Raw genomic sequence first — 22,886 nt, forward strand, 5'->3', positions numbered from 1 at the left:
AATCCTTTTCATCCTGCCACTTAAAAATGTTTAAATGCCATGTTGGTATTTTTTTTTTTCAGCACAATCTCACCTATATGACCTAATAATAATTGATTTTTTATTCTGACTTACTGGATCAACATTTTGAACCAAAAAGAAACAAAGAAAAACTGTTCATAAATGTGATCTTGTGATTGTGTGTGATCCTGTCATCCAACTCTGGTTTTTATTCTAGTGTGACTCTATTTTATTTGTGTCTTGTGTGTTTAGCGTAACAATTTTGGTCATTTTGTGTATTTCTTAGTCATTTTGTGTCTTCGTAGGTCATTTTGTGTCTTTTTTTTGTCATTTTGTGTCTTTTTTTAGTCCTTTAGTCCAATATAAAATGTGATTTTGAATCGTTTTTTTACTTTCAAAACATCATGCTCAATAAAGAATTTTAAATGTTGCAAATGTGAACAAAGGTGTCAAATATAACATAAGAGGGTTACATCCAGTTCTATAATTTTATTCAAATATATTTGACTTGTCTTCAGTTTTACTTGGTATATCATCATCAAACTGAAACTGGCCTCATGGAGTTTACAGCCAGAACTTTAGAGGTAAATTTACAGTAGGGCTCCACGCTGCTTTGTGTTCTAGTCTGGATGTCATGAAGAAGTCTTTGGTGCTTTTGGTGACTCCAGAGGGTGAAAATGATCAGTACAGATGGAGAAATACAGAAATTAAAAAAAACAACTTAGCAAACAAACCAATAACCAAGGTGTAAAATGCCAAAATGTTTGATAAGATAAGATAAGAAAAGATAAGATGAGATAAATTCACTTGTTACAGCAGCTTGAGGGTCACAAAGAAAATTAAAAAAAGAATTCAGTGACAAAACAACACTAAAATACAAATAAATTAAAAAGGCACTGTAAACATTTTACGGATATGTCCGTAATAGATCAACTGCACCCATAATTGCAATACAAACATGGTGTGTAGCGTTGCACAAGAAAGATAGAGAAGAAAAACTGTATACAGTGTGACTGATACAAGATTTTTCAGAATAAATGCTGAAACGATTTTGGAGGAGAAAAATTCACTGACACCTGGAATGATAATCGACCTTCTCTATGTGGGGAGGAGTGTGTATGTGAGAGGTGAATCATTTATAATTGGCACAGGCTGTGGACAAAATAACTTTTTTATACTGTTGAATTGCACTGGAAAAATAGAAAAGAAAAACGAATAACAGTCAGAGAAATATGACATTTTTGAGACCAATACCAATATTAGAAGGAGAAATTCAGGAATAAACAATATGGCAGCTGCTGAACAGCCTGTCTGAGTTTAAATACAGTTTTCAATAAATTGCCTACTCTTTTTTTTGTCTCTTTCTCCTGTTTATTCTTTTTGCGTTTCAAGGCTCTACTTACAACCTGGTTATGTTCCACTAACGCGAAATGCGAATATTTGAAATTTTTCCTCTGGTCTTAAGATTTTGATCAGGAGTGTATACATACAACGTTATATATTGTGAACCAATTCTAAAAATGAAAACAGGAAAATAAAGAATCAATTTACCACTTTATCCTGTTAGACATTAATGTTAAAATGAGTGTTTGAATTCTTAAATTATGCCAAAAAATAAATAAATTTGAGGTCACAGTGACCATGACCTTTGACCAAGAAAATCTAACCCGTTCATCTTTGAGTCTAAGACATTTATTCCAAATTTGAAGAAAATCCCTTAAGATATTCCTGAGATATAGCATTCATGAGGTCACAGTGACCTTCATTTTTAACCTTTGACCACCAGCTCTAATCAGTACATCTTTGAGTCCAAGTGGATATTTTTGCTAAATTCAAAGAAATTCCTTCAAGGTGTTACTGAGATAGCATGTTCAAAAGAACGGGGGGATGTGAGGTGACCTTTGACATCCAAACTCTAATGAGTTAATCTTTGAGGCCAAGTGGACATTTGTGCCAAAGTTGAAGAAATTCCCTCAAGGCGTTGCTGAGATATTGTGTTCACAAGAATTGGACAGATGTGAGGTCACCTTGACCTTTGACTTCCAAACTCTAATCAGTACATCTTTGAGTCCAAGTGGATATTTTTGCTAAATTCAACGCAGTTCCTTTAAGACGTTACTGAGATAGCATGTTCACAAGAATGGGATGGATGTGAGGTGACCTTTGACCTCCAACTCTAATGAGTTCATCTTTGAGTCCAAGTGGACATTTGTGGCAAAGTTGAAGAAATTCCCTCAAGGCGTTGCTGAGATATTGTGTTCACAAGAATTGGACAGATGTGAGGTCACCTTGACCTTTGACCTCCAAGCTCTAATCAGTACATCTTTGAGTCCAAGTGGATATTTGTGCTAAATTCAAAGAAGTTCCTTTAAGACGTTACTGAGATAGCATGTCCACAAGAATGGGATGGATGTGAAGTGACCTTTGACCTCCAAACTCTAATGAGTTCATCTTTGAGTCCAAGTGGACATTTGTGCCAAATGTAAACAAATTCCCTAAAGATGTTGCGGAGATATCGTGGCCACAAGAATGGGACATACATGAGGTCACCTTGACCTTTGACCACCAATCTCTAATCAGTTAATCCTTGAGTCTAAGTGTATATTTGTGCTAAATTGAAATATATTCTCTCAAGGCGTGGCTGAGATATCGCATTTACAACAATGGGACAGCTGTGGCTGACCTTGACCTTTGACCAACAAAATCTAATCAGTTCATCTTTGAGTCCAAGTGGACATTTGTGCCAAATTTAAGCAAATTCCCTCAAGGTGTTGCTGAGACTTTCATCCTTGAGTCTAAGTGGACATTTGCACTAAATTCAAAGTAATTCCCTCAAGGTGTTGCTGAGACATTTCTCCTTGAGTTTAAGTGGACATTTGTGACAAATTTAAACAAATTCCCTCAAGGTGTTGCTGAGACATTCATCCTTGAGTCTAAGTGGACATTTGCACTAAATTCAAAGTAATTCCCTCAAGGTGTTGCTGAAATAAGGCATGGGATGGACCGACAACATGACTACATAATGCCTCCGGCCACAGTTGTTGCCAGCGGAAGCATTAAAACAAAAGGAACATGAGATGGAAAGCAAAGATCATAAATCTAGCATCACATCTCACTCCTCTTTTTGCACCCTACACAAACAAGTGTCAGTCTTTTTCCTTTTGGTGTCTAAACATGTAGTTTGACCTTCAAGATGAGAAGCTGCCAGGGGGCATATGAAGAGCAGTCATCTAGTGGAGGATGAGGGGAGGAATCAAACACATCCCAGGCTGGAGGGGAGTGGGGCGTAGTGTGGGGGTCTGAAAGCTACATTAAACATCTCCTTGATCACAGTCAGCCCTGGAACGCTCCACGACAGGAAGACGAGGGAAGAAAAGGGGGGGAATGAGAGAAGAAGAGTAGAAGAACAGGAGAGCCTTGATGGCTGGGGCTCGTGTCCCTTTACTTTGATAACGGACGCCTCGGTCGTGAGTGACGGAGAAGAAATTAACATGTCACTTACAATCTGTACTCCGATCCATCTTCCTCTCCAACACGCCGCACGTGTGTGTGTGTGTGTGCAACCGCAGGCGACGACGTTTGCTGCCGCCGCGCAACTGGCTTTTTTTAAATTGCCAAGTGCAGTCACTCGAAACGCCAACTTTATCACCGAGGCCGCTGCCCGACGCGTCTGTGCTCAGTGAAACATCAGATGAGGATTTTTTAGAATAATTTCCGGAGTGTGTGTGTGTGTGTGTTACATGCTTGGGGACTTTAGAGACAGATGTGGAGACAAAAAGACAGGCCTGAAGAAAGGAAGAAATACCTGTCACACACACTGTCTCCTTGTCCTTTTCTCTAATTAAGAAAGCTAAAAATGGGGACTCTGGGTCACCTGTGGAGGGAGGGCTGGTCAAGCACATGGGGCAGTGCATCATGGGAAATAACGTCCTATTTCAGCTGGAGTGCACACGATTAAAATTCCATCACTTCCTGAACATCAGAGACTAAACATTTCTGACGAATGATCTGATGCTGCCCATGAACACAATTTCAATAATTTACAATGCGAATATTAAAACATTTAGACTGGCCTTAGCATATTAATAGGTCCTGTGGAATGTAATATTCATGTCCATCTTCACATGGACGTCTCAATTAAAATGAAATGAGCTCGGCGGTGCAGTTGATGCTCCCCATTCTCTCAGTGTGTATGGAGGGATGAAGAGAGGGCAAAGGAGTTAGAGACAGTAAAGAGGTTTCCTCCAATAACATCTAATAGACGGATTCATATTTATAGATATTTACAGTTTATATAACATATGACAGTCATAAAGGAGCAAAGAGAAAAAAACATGAAGACAGAATGAAGTAAGATGCTTGGAGGGATGGATGGATGGATGGATGAACAGACGGATGAATGGGTGGACGGACGGACGGAAGGATGGATGGATGGATGAACAGACGGATGAATGGGTGGACGGACGGACGCAAGGATGGATGGATGGTTGAAAGGACGGTTGAAAAGATAGATGGATGGATGGATGGATGGTTTCTGTTTTTTTGTTCACTGTGGAGGCAGTCGTGAAAAACGTTTAAGAATTCAAGGTAACATGTGGTGAGAAAAATTGATAAACAAATGGTTATTTTAATGGCAAATGGATGGATGGATGGATGGATGGATGGATGGATGGATTGATGGATGGATGGATGGACAGTTGAAAGGACTGTTGAAAAGATGGATGGATGGATGGATGGATGGACGGAAATGTATCAGATGTTGCGTTATTTATCATGTCAAGAGCAAGACAAAATTACAAAGACTGTCTCAGGATTTATCCTACTTGATAACTGTGATGCATTCACTATCTGCTATAAGTCTCTGACTTTGAAAGCTGCTTTTCATAAAAGAACTTAAATGAGTTGAACCAGTTGTTGGCTGGAAGATTGGAAATCCATCTAAAAGCTAGTTGGGAAACTGGTTGGCAGTACTTACTTGTACTTAATGGGATAAAACAGTCTTTAATGCAAGCACACGCAATCTGTGATTGATCAATGTTGCTTTTGAGTTCCTGTCAAAACTTCTGAAAATATACTTTCAAATTAAAAACTTCCTTTTTCATCTTTATAGAGGCTGTGTACCCAATTTTTGGAAAGGAAAAACCTCCGGTTTGTCTAAAACAGTGCTGATCCAGTCTATCATTTTGTCAGCCGAGGATTACAGTATCCTTTAGAAAGTGCCGCAGCTTCTTTAATTTTGCGACATCAATCATTCTGTAAGCGAAGGCGTCACTCTTTGTCAAATGGTTTCTATCTCATTTTGCAGCAAACCTCTTCATGGTGCCCACCGTGCCAGGAAAACGTCTCGATGCCGACTGTGGGCGTCTCCATCACAGTTGCTAAAAAGAGATTATCTCTCGCAAGGAATTGACCATCGCTTCTCTCTGTGAGAGAGCCACTCCTGTGTTTGCTGAGCAAACCCGAGACTAACTGAATGTAATTCCACGGATAATATCCCTGCTTCAGAATTATGATGTTTTTATCAGGTAAGGGATTACAATGGTACAAGTGATTTGTGTTAACGTGGAGGAGGAGAGCGGGGCGAAGCGTTGAGCATATTAAAGATAATGTTAATGTGCCGAGCTGGTATTTGTTATGGGTTTTAAAAAAGGAGAAAACAGATGTTTGTGTTATAGCGCTCAATTCCCCCGGCACATCTTCAGGCAACACACTCGGAGGAAACAACAGCGTTCAAACCATTATTATTATCCCCCCCCCCCCCCCCCCCCCCCCCCCACAAACACACACACACACACACACACACTAAAAGTTAGAGGCTTCACCTCTTTTTAAGGACAAGCGGAAAAGTCAAACTCAATCTAAAATGCATTTAAGGATTTAGCACAAACAGGGCTATGCACAGCTTTTTGCTTAAGTTTTTCAGTTTGCGTGTGTATTTGGGTGTGTGTGTGTTACTAACGGAGGCCCACTGATATCACTGGAGTAAGTCCATGAATCATTGAGTGCCTCTGCCGAGGGCTGCCAAGCACCCATGTCTGCCTCTCTCTTTCTCCTTCCCCTCCTTCTCTCTCTTCTTCATCTCTCCCCCTCATCACATCTCTCTGTCCATTTCCCCTCTCCTCCTCCTTCCATGTATGTCTCCTTGACATATTACTCCATCTCTCTCCTCGTTAAGGGGAGAGGACCTGCCGCCAGGAGAGCAGCCGGCTCTCTGAGAGGCTGCCTTCTGTGTTTGAGAGGGAATTTTTAAAAACCACATCAAATCTGAAGGTATTCTGAAGTCCAGCAGGGAGAAGAACTGGGTATAAAGCTATAGCACTTTTTGAATACCTATGAAAATGTATCTGTAGCACTGTGTATTTTCAAGTACCAGACACTGGCCACCCATTTTGAATGTTATCACGAATGGGTGTTATCAGCTAGTATCATCCTTGTAGATATGGGTTCGAAGGGGCCCAGTCTACCTACAAGTAGGCTCTTTTGTTACATTTCATTCCAGTTTTGTAAAGTTTATGCACCAAAACTAGAGTTTAGGTTTAGACAGTAGAAAGTATGTGCTTAGATTTAGGTAAAAACATTGTGGTCTGTATAAATCACCTTTAAAATGACTTGAATATTGGTGATTCATTGCCAATAATTACTTCAGCCACAACAGGTTGGAAGGTAACAATAACTGTCTTGTAATAACCCTAAGCCCCAAAATATGACCCTATAAGGCTGTTTCCACTACAGCCCAATACCCAGAATGAGGCGGGTCTCACTCGCCGAAAGGCCCCTAATTTGAATATGAGCCGTCCGGAGCGGACTTTTGTCGGGACTTTTTTTGTTCTTGTTGAACAGCAGGGCTGTTTTTCTCCCCTGAAAAAAGCCTGGTTACTGATTGGATAGATTGCTAAGTAGGATGTGACGTAGTTCTCTACGTGACAACAACACATGCCATTTATGAAAGCTGGCGAAGCAGTGTTGCTATATTTAACGACTTTTCAGACCCCTTCAGTGACTATTTTTCAAGAAAGCGACTGGCGACAAATCCAGTGACTTTTTCTGGTGTTATTGGAGACTTTTGGAGACTCGGGGACAGGAGGCTCATTAAGAAGAGTAAGAACGAGTCGAAGCGGCCCAGTCCTCCTGCCGCAGTCTCTCTCAGCTGCAGTCACAGAGCCGGAGGGGATGTTAACCCCTTAGCGTCCAGTCTGCAAATTGCTAATAGGCTAGCAGTTAGCTCTGTAGCAGTACAGTGTGTATGTGCTGCTGCTGCAGGTGGTGTTCACTTAGCGATCTCTGTTTGTTTACAACAAGCACTGGACACTCTGTGCACAGTTAGTGATGCCGGTTAATTCAAAATCACTATATTTATGATCAGCGGAGACGCTGTGCATAATTAGCCATGATGCTTTGTTTATGATCAGCTGCTGACGTTGTGCACAGTTATCGATGGCGGCCACAGTTGCATCTCCCGTGTTTAATACGTCGCGTATGTGACGAAATGTAACAAATATGTCCTTTGTTCCAATTCATATCACAGCCTATTGAATGGGCTGATAACGCCCCTGGACCTACTAGAAGGTGGAGGAGGCCCCTTGTATACTGGAGGATGATAACCTCAAATCACACACATTACAATATTCCCAGTACAACAAGCTGTTAACACATGATTGACATATTGTTGCCATTGTTGGCTTTAGGAAGTTATCATGGGAGGATTATTTAAAAAAAAGGACACCTGTGGGAATATGACACTCAAACACCATTTTGTGTGTCTTTGTTGTCATTTTGCATCTTCATGTGTTTGTTTTTAATTTATTTTAGCAGCTTTTGCGTTATCTGTTAGAACTGTGATCCTTCCAAGGCGTGTTTTCATTTCAGAGTTTCAAGTTCAGAGTTCAGTTGTGCTAAAAGACACTGTATGGATTTTTTTTGATGCACAAGCACTAGCAGCAGCTGATTATTAAGTGTTTTTCCAATGCAAGTTAAAAACTTCAGCAGTTTAAGGAAATTGCTGAGCGTTTGAAAGAAATATATTTATGTATTTGTGAGCTGTTTTTAATGATTTATATCAACAGATGGAAAAAACCTGAATAAAGCCAGACAGTTTGAGGAATATAAAACAGTTTTTCTTCAAAAAGAAAACCTAAGGTATCAAACAAAAGTATAATTTTGGTATCAGTACTGAAACTCAGGTGTTGTATCAGCACCAATATCAAAACTTTTCAAATGAGATCCAGACGTAGGCGGGAGAGAAAAAAACACTGACAAAAAAGAGATGGATAAGGAGGCGGTGTGGTTGTATGGTAAGAAAAAAAAAGAAATAAGAATTAAAGAGGATTACTGTAACAAGGTCCATCTTAATGTGTACCGCAGGCCTCGTGCTAATCATTACATGCACTGATGCAGGGAAAACACCCGACCGTGATCACCTCTGCTAGATTTAATTAACTACTCATGACTTAACGACCCTAATAACAGCCTGGGAGGCAGGTTGGGGGAGTGAAGCGCAGCGGTCTGCATACACACACAAGCTAAACTCACACACATTGGTGAAGTGATGTGGCTCGCACAGTGATGCTTATTTGCAAATGCAGGTTATATATCTGCGTGTTTTATCCACAGTTTTATTTCCAAACTTCCCCCTGCCTGACATCTATCTGCTCACACACAACCTCTTTGCCCCGCCTCATTAGGAAACATCACTAGGGAACTGTTTCAATTAAAAATGAACAGAGGGGAGGCAGGGGCCCCTGGGACTTCCCCGCTCTGGCGGAGGTCGGCTCTGAAGCCTCTGTTAAATCATCTGGCAGGTGAGACCGCCTGCCGGTCGGCCTCAGAAGCCGACTCTGTAGTTCACTCCTGAAGCGTGGCTGGAAGCCAGGCTTTCTTCACTGCCTCCCTATGCTTTTCATGCCATGTCAGTGGAGTACGGTGCTTGCAGGGGTAATGTAGGATGCAATCACGGCCCCATTCAGCAGCTGTGTGGCTGAAGATCCAGGCACATTCATGCAGGTGTACAGAGTGACCATTATAACCTGGCCTACCTCTTTTTGCACTTTTTTGTACTACTGAACCTGCTGCTTCTCTCTGTTACCATGCAATTTTCTATGTATATTAGTGTTGTTCTCCCTGTTATTTATGTGCCTTCTTGTCTTGAGTATGTTGTGTTTTAATTGTGAGATATGTGAGCATACCAAAGCACATTCCTATCAAATTTATGTTATTATATTGTTGAAATGGCTATAATTAATTTGAACTTGAGCTTGAACACAGTGAGTTTACATGCACAGTTTAATCGAGCTATGCTTAGAAATCGATATTGGCATCTTATAGGACTTCTGTCCTCGTCACAGTTTACATACAACTGAGAAAATTGAATAACCAACTGGAACGTGTCCTCCTCCTCAACACTGGGTGGCGATATGCGTCGTTTAAGGGGGTAATATATGGCGCCCTTTCCGGCAGTTCGACACTTTGTGCCATAGCTACTGACCGGCGACTGGCTAATGTGACCGGCTAATGTGACCAGCTAATGTGATTGGCTAATGTGACCTGCTAATTTGACCAGCTAATGTGACCTGCTAATTTGACCGGCAAATGTGACCGGCTAATGCGACCGGCTAATGTGCGATCAGCTAATGAGACCGGCTAATGTGACCTGCTAATTTGACCGGCTAATGTGACCAGCTAATGTGACCGGCTAATGTGCGATCAGCTAATGCGACTGGCTAATGTGACCTCCTAATTTAACCTGCTAATTTGACCAGCTAATGCGACGGGCTAATGTGCGATCAGCTAATGTGACCGGCGATTGTGACCGACTAATGTGCGACTGGCTAATGCGACTGGCTAATGAGACCGGCTAATGCAACCAGCTAATGTGCGACTGGCTAATGTGACCTGCTAATGTGACCGGCTAATGCGACCGGCTTGGCATGCCTGCGAAAATCCTATTCCGTTTACATGCACTTCAGTTGTCCAGTTATAGTTTAAGGCAATAGATAGGCATAGATTAAGGCAATCTTTTTTTTTTCAAGTGTCATGTAAACGTACTGACTCACTGTTACTCTGCTGATAAACTCACACCCATTTGTTTGCTGCCACAGCTCCGTTCACTACTCAGCCTCCACTTCACTGTATTTTAGTATTGTTGATACAACTAAGATCTAGTTTTCAATTATGTTTATTGAGAGGATTAGCTCTCAGCAGAGTCATTTTGCTGCTCAGAGCTCTTCTGTTTTACTTTTCATAATCTTCCTTCACTAGCCTGCCATGTTTACTAGTTATGGTGGACGGGGGCACATGTATTTAAGGCACCCAAAACATCATTGTATTTTGAATATTTTCACAGATTTACCATGCCATCCAAAGGGGAAAAAATAAGATGTTATCTATATTCTCTTCATAGCCACCAAACTCCATTGAAAAAACTGTTTATCTTGTAGAACACAGGAGTTACACTGCAAAAAAAGTGCGTCTAAAGACAAGATAAAAACACTAAATCTGAGGGAAATGATCTTGCTGCATGGACAGATAATTTCACTTGACAAGATTTCTTAAATTAAGATTATTAAATCTATAAGCATGTTGAACACTTAAAATAAGAAATTAACTCTTAAAACAAGATAAATTAAAGCTGCAAGCAGCGATGAACTGGCCCAAGCAGAGTGACCTGACAATTATTTGTTTCTTGCCAAGATAAAAAAAAACTTTAGATTTAGAAGTGTTAGATAATGTATCTTGTTTTAAGAGTTAATTCCTTTTTTAAGTGTTCAACATGCTTATTTCTAGATTTAATCATCTTAATTTAAGAAATCTTGTCAAGTGAAATTATCTGTCCATGCAGCAAGATCATTTCCCTTAGATTTAGTGTTTTTATCTTGTTTTTAGACACACTTTTTTTGCAGTGTGCTCACCAGTGACAGACCAGCAACTACTGTGTTCTGAAAGATAAAATTAATGTTTTTGTCCAAGGAGTCAGGGGGCTTTGAAGAGGGATTATATAAAAGTTTCAATTTTAGTATACCTCATAGAACACCTCAGTCACAGACCACCAACTGTTTTTGTCAAAGGAGTATGGTGAATTTGAGCTTACATAACAGATAGCTGCAGTATTGATCCAATTCATAATATGATAATGTATTATCTAAAAGTCTGTGTTTAAACTTCCTGACAGCCACAGGTGATCAGGAGTTACATTGTGAGCTGCAGCTATTAATAAGAGCTGCTTGACATTGAAATGAAAGGTAGAAACAGTTCAGCCTTGAATGCAATCAACAGTGAAGAATGCCAGCACCAGAGCTATTGTGCCCTAAAAACACACGTCTGATCTGACAATGATATTAAAGGCAAAAAGCAAAATAATCGGCAACAAGAGATGAGAGAAAATGTCCTCTTCTCAATTGGACATGCAGAACATCAACAGTTTTCACACAAGCTAAAAGCAGCATGTCTGAAAAGTAGAGACTGTCCCGGACTCACTCTTCTTCCCTCCCACACAATGGGATTAGCTGTGCTCGTTTCGGCAAATTTGACAGTTATAACTCAATAGGCACGCCGGCGCTCGTGGACACAAACAGGCGTGTGGCAAAATGTGCATGCGTGCCTCACATAGCCCCTGGTTGTACATGGCAAGCATGTGAGAGTTGGACTCGCTCGGCCCACTCAGCTCAGCGGGGTGCAGAGTTAGAGAGACGCGGAGTGAACAACTTGTTTGATATTTTGCAAAGACACAGTTCTTCAATTTAATTATTAACATGACTCAAAACCACTGCAGACACATGCTATTCTATTCCCCCAGTCCCACACACACTTTGATGTTGAATTGTGGGCCGGTACACACGGGCCGGCCTGCCACAGTGGGCTGATACTCACAGCAGGGATACAGAGAGAGGGCGAGAGACTTAGGCACTGAATAAGAAGGGGGGAGAGTGAAAGAGACGGATAGTAAGCGGGAGGGTACATTTCTAATTTGATAAGAGAAGATGTGGGGTACTTATGGGTGAAGGTATAATGATGGGTGAGAGGAATGAAGAAGGGATGGAGTGAGGAAGACAGTGCTGGATGGCAGAGTATATCTGACTCTGACAATAAGGAGGATTAGAGATGTGACAGAGACTCGCCTGCAGCACAACACTGTCACTGTGTGAGTGTGTGTGTGTTAGCACACTCACACAGTGGCAGCACTTCACTCCATCCATCCCTGACAAAAAATGTATTTTAGGCTACGTTTACATGATGACGGTCTGAACAGAAGACGCAAAAGTGGCGTTGTGTCTTCACTTTTTATTCCGCGTTTAGACGACGGTGACGCTAAAGTGTGTGGAATTCGATTGTATGCATGCCAGGCGGCATCACTTAAAGCAGGGATGGGCAACTTAAATGCTGGAGCAGGCTACAATTTTTCATCAGCACTAGCACAGGGCCACATATAGGACCGTGCACGTAACCAGATATGATGAAACTGCAATTTTAAATATGTTTACAGTGCAGTAACTTAACATATTTCATGCTCAAATGCATGTATAACAGTATAAAGAGGAATACAAAAGGTTTGAAACAAATAAAAAATAACCACTTACTGTGATTTCTTTCTTTTTCAGTGCAAGAACAGTAGACGAACATTAATTGCAAGAAGTAATTTTGTGCATTTTTACACTGTGCTTTAAGATTAGTTGTACTGAGGGCCACTTCAAGTGAGGGTGAGGGCTGTATGCGGCCTCCGGGCCTCCAGTTGCCCATCCCTGATTTAAAGCGATAAGAGCATCTTTGGGCATGTGGAAGTTTTCACGCCACGCATTTTCATCAGCTACTCCTTCCACAAAGTTCTCCACCATCCACTAGATCTAGACTAGCCTCCAACCTATTGGTGCATCCAAAATGTCATAGAGGTAATTACAGATCCTTCTCTGTTCAGTAATACTATCTGTACATATCCTGTACATTTGGTGGAAAGACTCCTGTAAGTTTATTAGAGCTGCCAGAGCAGCTTGAAGGTCCGACGCATGGAAATAATCCCACATGATTGTTTATTTGCCTGTACTGGAGCATGTATGTGACGTAAACGCGTACGTGACATGAGCAGATCTGAGCAGAGTTTTGCGTCCTGGCTCCGCTACGGCGGAGCGGATTACAGTTTTCCACTCTGGAGGGTGGTTTCACATTTTTGCGTTTTTAAGCCACAAAAACGCCGTCACCCTCTAAAGAAAAAGGCACTTCCAATAATAATTCTTATAACATACAGTACACCAAACACCTTGGCTTACACAAAATGTTCTCAATATTGTTTATACTTACATTTATTTCAATTTACTTCATGGATCTTTTGTTTAGAATGTTTGCCGAATACCTCCTTCTGTTTTAATCTTGTTAATAAGGCACGGTTGAATTGTTCATTTATGTCAGCAAGTGTTGGCCATGTTTCATGCTGTCTGGAGGACCACAATTGAATGTCACTGGAATGGGCTTCATCAGCAGTTATTATGGGCAAGTATGGGCCTGCTCCATCTTTTAGTTGGTCCAATAGGTTGTTATCAGCTCCTTCCTGAAGTTTGCATCCAAACAACACATTGGAGTGAACGATGCTGTCCTCTATATGTTTCACCATGCCCTTGCTCATCTGGAGGAAACTGGTGCTTATGTGAGAATCATGTTCTTTGATTTTTCAAGCGCATTCAACACCATCCAACCCAACATACTCAAAAACAAGCTCACAGAGATGGGAGTGGATCTTTCCTTCATCTCCTGGATCACAGATTAGCTGACAGGAAGACCACAGTATGTCAGGTTGGGGCTCCACAAGGCACTGTTCTGGCTCCATTCCTGTTCACACTGTACACAGCGGACATCAAATACAACTCTGAGTCCTGCCACATCCAGAAGTACTCCGACGACACTGCTATTGTGGCGTGTATCAGGAATAGACAGGAATCTGAATATAGGGATCTGATAAAAGCCTTCAGTGACTGGAGTCACAAGAACTATCTCCTACTGAACACCTCAAAGACTAAGGAAATGATCAGAGATTTCAACAGGTTCAAGCCCCCCCCCCCCCCCCCCCTTCAGCCAGTGAATACCTATGGGGTGGACATGGAGGTGGTGCCAAGTTATAAGTATCTAGGTGCATACCTGGATAATAAGTTGGACTGGTCCCTAAACACTGACGCTCTCTACAAAAAGGGGCAGAGCCGCCTCTTTTTCTTTTTGAAGCTCAGATCTCTGGACATGTGTAGTAAGATGCTGCAGATGTTTTATCAGTCTGTGGTGGTAGTATGTTGTTTTATGCTGCAGTCTGCTGGGGAGGCAGCATCAGACGCAAGGCGGTTGGACAGACTGGTCTAAAGAGCTGGTTCTGTGGTTGGAGCCAGGTTGGACACACTGGAGGAGGTGGTGGAGAGATGACCTGTCAACATGTCCGAGGCCATCCTGAAATACCCAGATCATCCGCTACACAAAACCTTTATGGACCAAAAAACAGCAGTGGACGGCTCCTCTCTCTCCGTTACAGGACGGAGAGATACAAAAGATCCTTCTCTCCTACGTCTCATTCTAACAGAGATTCTAACAGCCTAACTGAATTTACCCTCAGGGATAAATAAAGTGATTTTGATTTGATTTTTTGATTTTTATTTCAAAGGGTTGCTATATCAACAAGTAGTGGTGCCTTCTAGTAGCCGTACTAATTATGAACAACACCAAGGCGGAATTGGCGTGTGAAAGCAGTCTCTCTTCTGGCCAACCAGATCTCCAACCTAAACAACAGAATAGACTGTTTGTCAATACCATACCATATAACTACACATATAAGCCTTTGTCAAATTGAGCGATTCGCTGGCCACGGTACCGGGGAGCGTTCTAAAATTAGTACACACGTCATTATACATACATTTTCTGTGAATTTATGCGACAAAACAGGACAGTCTGAAACGTAAATGTGAAACGTATTTTGCTGCTTGTACAAACACCTTCGCTTCTGTAAAACAAACCCAGGAGACCTGGGATCAAGTCACATGTGAAAAGAAAAGTCAAAATGTCACAACGTCATCCTCATAATAACTTCACTTCTGGTATTTACGGAGGAACTTTTTTGTTCTTAACTCAAAGATATTTGTAGCATGGACCAAATACAACTGAAGCTTTTTTACTAAGCTTTACCGTCTACTTTTCAGCGACTGGCTGTTAAATGTGCTGAAACCAACCTATTGGTCCTATGTCTAATGATGTTTAACACAGGTGTCGGGAGTTTTTTTTATTGACCCTTCCAGTGAAGAATAGGGCAATTCTTGATCAGCATAACTCATCCAACCACATAAACATGATGTTTTTATTCTCATTAATATCAATGTCTTTGAGCAAAGACAAGTTTGACACTGTACCTGCAACATTTAACCCACAGAAATGATTTCATCCTGGTTCCAGAAGTGGAGCTGTCCAGCCCCTGTGGTGCTGATCAGACTACTGTTCATTACAGTGATGTTGAGGTTGAAATCAGGTGTGATCAAATGGACCAGCACTCATTTTCAAATTCTCCATAACTATCATGTGATCCTTTTGTTGTCTTCAGAATCGAAGTCAAAATGAGCTTTGTTATCCTGAGATGGAAAAATAAGTAGCTTGTGATCTTTAGATGATGGCATTAATTAATAATCTATGTATAAAGCAAGAAAGCGTCTGTGTGTGTGTGTGTGTGTGTGTGTGTGTGTGTGTGTGTGTGTGTGTGTGAGTGTGTGTGTGTATGTGTGTCTAGGGCATATCTCTCTGACCGTTAGTCAGACTGACCTCGTATTTCGTATGTGGCTTGCGCATGGCACGGAGGTGTGCATCCTCGATTTTGAAGATTTTTGAATTCATTTTTCAAAATATCATTATTTATGTAGGATGTGTTGCAGCATTGCACTGTTTCCGAAGGGACGCCTTTTAGGGGAGCTCCGCCCCTTTTAGGGGCCATCGTGTGATAGGCCGACACTGTTCAGTATCACAATTCACTCTGGATTTACACCCTGACTCATCACAACTCTAAGTCTATTTAGCCTACCTATCTTTCAGAGTTTTAAAGTGCGCTACAAGGTTAGATTTTCTAATAATATTCCAATAGTTTCCAGCGAATATCAATGTTCAATGTCTATGTGCTGGATGGTGTGTGTACCTTATGAAAAGTAAGTGTTTTATGGAGTTGCAGACGAATACATACGTCCTACGGTCACTGTACTAGTCTGATGAACACAAATGTTGTAAAATGGGCCAAAAAAGACACAAATGACCAAACAAAGATACAAAATGACTAACAAAAGACACAAAATGACCAAGAAAAGATACAAAAGGACCAAAAAAAGACACAAAGTGACCAAAAAAAACAAAACAGACACAAAATAACAAAAAAGACACAAAATGACAGAAAATGACCAAAAAATGACAGAAAATGACTAAAAAGGCCACAAAATGACCAAAAAACTCAATTATCAAAACTATCAAAACAGTTTTCCTCACATATTGAAGTATTGTTATTTTTCCAGCCTCTCCTGTCCTCTCCTCTCTGCTCTGTGTAAACAGCCTATCAATGTTCAATGTGTATGTGCTGGATGATGTGGTACCTTATGAAAAGTAAGTGTTTTATAGAGTTGCAGACGTTGCATGTAATGTACGAATGCATACTTCCTACGGGTACTGCACTAGTTATTATAATTGGAATGATTTATAATAATGAATTTAATGAAGCACATGAAGCATTTTCATCTTCCGTACTCACCAGACACAAGAGTCAAATCTAAATTGTGAAGAAACGTGTTAAGCTCTCCTGTTCAAAGGATACATTGTGACAGTTCAGCCAAACTTAAATGTCTGAACATAAGCCAACGAGAAACATGTTTGTATTCTTGATTATTAAGTTATTTTTAAAAAGAAAGGTAAATTGGATAATTTTTTTGTCTTAACATTGTTCCCAAAAACGGATTTAAAAAAACAAACAAATTTTAGATAAATGTAACTTTCTTTGACGTTGAAGGTAAGTACAGATCACAGTGGAAGCAGGAAGTGTTCCTGGAAACAGTGTTAGGTGTTGACAACATGCAGGTTTGGTCATCATTTTAACTTTTGTTTTCTCTTCAAAATAAGTTTGACTAACCTTGAGGTTGGAACTGCTCATGTTTCAGTGATGTCTAAGCAGTTAGCTCTATGGAGTCTTGGGCTATTTTGTCCTTTTTTGAATCCTTTTCATCCTTTTACACCACTTAATAAATGGATATTTATTTACCACTTAATAAATGCCATGTTAGTATTTTTTTTTCTGCACAACCTCACCTATATGACCTAATAATAATTGATTTTTTATTGGATCAACATTTTGATCCAAAAAGAAACAAAGAAAAACCAACATAAATGTGATCTTGTGATTGTGTGTGATCCTCTCATCCAACTGTGGTTTTTATTCTAGTGGGACTCGATTTTATTTGTGTCATTTTGTGTCTTTTTTTGTCTTTTTTTGTGTCTTTTTTGGTTATTTTGTGTATTTTGTTGTGTCTTTTTTAGTTAGGCCTATTTTGTGTCTTTTGTTAGTCATTTTGTGTCTTTTTTAGTCCTTTAGTCCAACATAAAATGTGATTTTGAATCTTTTTTTACTTTCAAAACACTATCAAGCTCAATAAAGAATTTTAAATGTTGCCAATGTGAACAAAGGTTGCAAATATAACATATAAGAGGGTTACATCCAGTTCTATCATTTTATACAAAATATATTTGAGCTTGTCTCCAGTTTTACTTGGTATATCATCATCAAACTGAAACTGGCCTCATGGAGTTTACAGCCAGAACTTTAGAGGTAAATTTACAGTAGGGCTTCACGCTGCTTTGTTTTCTAGTCTGGATGCCATCAAGAAGTCTGGATTTGGAGAATACAGAGGGTTAACTTGTGAGTATAATGCTACTTTAATTTGCCCTTCCTGTGACTTGGTTCCACCTGTGTGGCGCTGGCGGTGTCTTCACCCCCACACCTCTCTGCAGAGAGGCAGATTGGAGACATGTTGGCCCTCAGCATGACTTATGTAACTCACAGCAGGTCCCAGAACACACACACTCACACACATAGAGTGTGCACACACAGATGTATACACACAGACGTTATCCTCAGAGATAGTGAGTATTTTGGAATTCTCTTACGTTAAGTACCTCTCTGTGTGTGTTTGTGTGTGTGTGTGTGTGTGTGTGTGTGTGTGTGTGTGTGTGTGTGGGAGAGTTAGATCTCTGTATTGCTGTAATTGCAGGTAAGCAGTGAGTGCAGCGGGGGTCTCAGCACAAAGTAGCGGAAGGATTAGAAGATTGCCAGAGCTCTGATCTACACAAAGTGTAATACTAGACACAGTCTTCTCTCCGCTGATACACTAGCAACACACACACACACACACACACACACACACACACACACACTCACACGCACGCACACCCAGAAACTCAGTAGAGGGCCCAGTTGGGTTTAGTCTGCTTGTGTGTGTCCAAGCATCCTGTGAATCCTGGACAAGGACACTGTGGCATCACAGAGCCCATCTGTGGGACAGAGAGTGGGGACATCTGTCCATTTGACACACACACACACACACACACACACACACACACACACACACACACACACACACACACTTGTGATAGGAATCCCCAGAGTGTGTAAGTGCTCGCAACTCTCACTGTTTCTTTGATGAACCTCTCTTGTTTGAATGTGTGTGTGTGTGTGTGTGTGTGTGTTCTTGTACTTCCTACATAGTGAGGACCAGAACACGTTTTTAACCAACAGAGTGAGGACATTTTTGCAAAGTGAGGACATTTTGGCCAGTCCTCACTTCTTTAAAGGCTTTTTTTTTGTTGAGATTTTCGACTTTGTTTTAAGGGTTAAAGGTTACATGATAATGATAATTAACTGAAACTGTATTGTGTGGTAACAAAACTAACTAAAACTAACTAAACTTATCGTGAAAATGTCCTTGGTTTTCGTCTTTGTCAACTTTTTTCATACATAATAAAGATGGATAAGACAAAGGAAATAAAGGCCATTACAAAAAACTAAAACTAACACTGAAACTAATAAAAACTGAACTAAAACTAAAGCATTTCAAAAATAAATACTAATCTAAAACTAGCAAATTCACTCTAAAAACTAATTAAATATAACTGAATTTTAAAACAAAAATTCAGAATGAAATTAATACTAAAATGCAACACTATTATAACCTTAGATAGTAGTACAAGAATGTGTGTGTGTGTGTGTGTGTGTGTGTGTGTTGTCGTACAGTAATTGTATTGTACATCACATAAGCAGATGTTTATATATCATCAAACAAACACACATTTAAGGAGTTTCAGTTTAGGGCAGTTATAAAATATTAATGACACTATTGACTATTTTTAGAATAAATTCATTACTTTTTTAGTCTATAACCGTGAGGGATGAAGATTGCTTTAGGTGGAAGAGACAGATGCATGCTGGTGTTCTCAAAACAACAGTAAGTTATTTTTTAAAGCAGCTGATTTATCCACTTATCAACAGGGTCAGCAGGTAAAACAGCAGCAACAGTCTGCTTAGAAATCATAACAGTGTTGAGTTTTCTTCACTATCAGAGTGATAGTTGTCTGTATATGCATGGGCAATGACTGCTAATTCAGCATTCTTTTAATGGCCCCTATTTGCCAATATATTTACAAATATATTCCAGAAACATGGGGTTCAAGTTGCAGCAGTGCACAGTGTTACTCACTGACTCCATGGCAACATTTTACTTCCTGTTTACACCCTGGGAATCTATAAAAGAAGGAAGGGTCATACGTCACCCTGACAACATTCCAATTCTGCATTGGTGCCAGATTTTGGTGCCAGTGAATGGGGAGGCATGGCAAGTCCCACACAACCATCATGGCTGTGTCGTTTCACCTTTGACTGAAATAAATTTCTACAAAATAAAAGAAATCACTCCCATACTCACTCTCCCACACACAAACAAACACACATAAAGATGTACTTCAGTGATGCTGATGTTGTTTTTCATCTAGACATGCGCGCTACTTTTCCTTTCAAACTGGTTGTGGACCAAACAATATTATCCTAAACTATGACTTCACTGTTGAAGTCTATCCGGTCCCTATACAACCAAAGTGAGAGCTGTGTCCGCATACTCGGCACAACGTAAAACACGTTCCCGGTGGATGTTGGCCTCTGCCAGGGTTGCCCCTTGTCTCCGATTCAGTTTGTGGTTTTCATGGACAGGGTCTCAAGGCACAGCCGGGGGGAGGAAGGGATCTGGTTTGGTGACCTTAGAATTGCATCACTGCTTTTTGCAGATGATGTGGTTCTTTTGGCTTCATCAGACCGGGACTTCCAGCACTCACTGAGGTGGTTTGCAGCCGAGTGCGAAGCAGTTGGGATGAGAGTCAGCACCTCCAAGTCTGAGGCCATGGTTCTCTGATTCCCCCTCTGGGTGGGGAGAGAGGTACTGCCTCAATCGAAGGAGTTCAAGTATATCGGGGTCTTGTTCACGAGTGAGGGTAGAACGGAGCATGAGATGGACAGGTGGTTTGGTGCAGCGTCAGCAGTGATCCAGGCGTTGTACTGGACTGTCATGGTGAAGAAGGAGCTGAGCCGGAAGGTAAAGCTCTCCATTTACCGGCCCATCTTCGTTCCAACCCTCACCTATGACCATGAGCTTTGGCTAGTGACAGAAGAACAAGATCGCAGATACAAGCGGCTGAAATGAGCTTCCTCCGTAGGGTGGCTGGGCTCAGCCTTAGAGATACGGGGAGGAGCTCAGACATCTGGAGGGAGCTCGGAGTAGAGCTGCTGCTCCTTCGCATTGATAAGCCGACGAGAATGGATGGTTGCAGCTCTATCTGTTTTTTTTTAATCTTTACACTGAACTTTTCTTGTTGTTTGTTGTTATCAAATTAAAGTAGGATGTCTTAACTGACACAAAGCTGGCTAATGTTACCTAAACAACATGCAAATGCTTGCTTCGCGTTAGCTCACTGATGAACAATAAGTGATCTTATTGGTAAGTAATAAATGTCCAGATTAGAGGTGGGTAATAAGGCCCTAAAAGAATCAGGGTATTTTTGCAATAACGATGTTCTTGATGACATGACAAAATATTGAAAAATATATAGAAAATATTATCATCATTTTATTATTATTTTTGAGTATGTATGATTAAAAATCGTAAATGTCATAAATCTAAATTGTAGTGTGGAAGGAGTAGCTGATGAAAATGCGTGGCGTGAAAACTTCCACATGCCCAAAGATGCTCTTATCGCTTTAAGTGATGCTGCCTGGCATGAATACCCAATCCAATTCACACACTTTGACGTCAACATATGCAGCAGATTTCCTCCTGAAAACGCTCGTCTAAACGTGGAATAAAAAGTGAAGACACAACGCCACTTTTGCGTCTTCTGTTCAGACCAGCAGTATATTCTTTGCTGTGATTTCAAAAGTTAGCATTGCTAACGTTGACTCAATTACTGTCACAGCTTACTATGCTAACCTACACCGGTGCTTTTGCTAAGGCTGAGTGGGTGGTACCATTTAAAAATCTTGCAAAAAATGCAGGATAAGTTGGTCTAAGTTGGTTTAATTTTCTTTCAGCAGGAAAAGTTTGTCCAAGCTGAAACCAGCAGAAAAATATGTGAATAATCTGCTTTCCTCTTCAAACAGCGCAGATTCTATTCCCTATCCGTCTCCCAAGTGATTGCTGTCACTGGCAGCTGCCTCGCTCCAAAAACTGCATCGCTATCACACCAACTCCCTCTCATTTACCCTGTCTGTCCATCCATCTATACTGTACATCTATCCATCCATCCATCCCCAAGGCTGTAAAATCTGCTTGTTTGCTGAAACGCTGAAATATCACACCTCAAGGCCTGCGTCAATTACACACACACCTGGCAGGTCTCATTCTCCTGCATCTTTCCTGCTTTTAATAAAAGAGAGTCTGCCATCGTAGAGCGGAGTAGGATGGGTAGAAACAGAAGGATGCTTTTGGGATGAGGAACGATGGAAGGGCAGACAAAGAGAAAGACGCAGAGCAAGCAGTGGAGGAAAAGGAAGACGAGGGAAAAATACTGAAATGAAAGCAGCTACAACATCACCATACAAAGACATGAGGAGCCAAAGCAAAGACAGACACAGAGAGGGGATAGTGCCGGACAAGCAGAGGGAAGGAATAATACACAGGATTAGTGACAGATGAATAGTCTGGTCCCCTGTTCCTGCTCTCCTCTGCTTTTCTGACACTCTCTCCCTCTCCATCTCCCTCTCTCACCAGCCGCTTTTGCTCTCTCGTCAAGTCTGATGTCAGGAGAACCAGGAGTGATTCCAGCCCTCCACACAGATCTGCTCCAACAGGGAGTGCCATCAAACTTTTTGTTGATTGAACTCTGACAGAGCCATCCTTCAGTGAACACATGAATCAAATATTCAGTTCAATATTCAAGTTTTTATGACTGCGGCATCACATTAGACAGGAGGTTCTAGATGCTTCATGCATCATTTCAAGCACACTGAATCATCAGTGTATGTCTGTATGATCTTTGGAGACTTGACTAGAAGTTGTGCAGGTTTGAACAAAGCTTGAGTGCACAATGCTGAATTTGCAATGATGGATGAGTCATAAGCTCTGCCGAGTTTAAAAGGTTGTTAAAAGTAAAAATAAAAAAGGAATAATTATTCCTTTTCTTAAAATATAACTGACTATTGTTCATACTGATGGTTTAAGTGCTTTAAAATGATCACAGTGACCGCCATGGCCGGCTTACCCTAACGCCGGATCCTCATAATGCTTTGCCCAGGAGCCCCTTTTGCAAAATGAAAAGAGGACAGGGGTCCAGTGGCGGACTCAGACTGTTTGAAGGGCAGGGGCGAAAAAATGTGC

General features: G+C 40.9%; 1 protein-coding gene across 1 annotated transcript in view; it reads right to left on the minus strand.

Annotated features, from left to right (window-relative positions):
* mpped1 (metallophosphoesterase domain containing 1) overlaps positions 1–22,886 on the minus strand; it is a 135,013-nt gene that overhangs the window by 19,437 nt on the left and 92,690 nt on the right. The window lies entirely within an intron of this gene.

This window comes from Centropristis striata, chromosome 22 (genome assembly GCF_030273125.1).
Source record: "Centropristis striata isolate RG_2023a ecotype Rhode Island chromosome 22, C.striata_1.0, whole genome shotgun sequence".
NCBI classification, from domain to species: Eukaryota; Metazoa; Chordata; class Actinopteri; order Perciformes; family Serranidae; genus Centropristis; species Centropristis striata.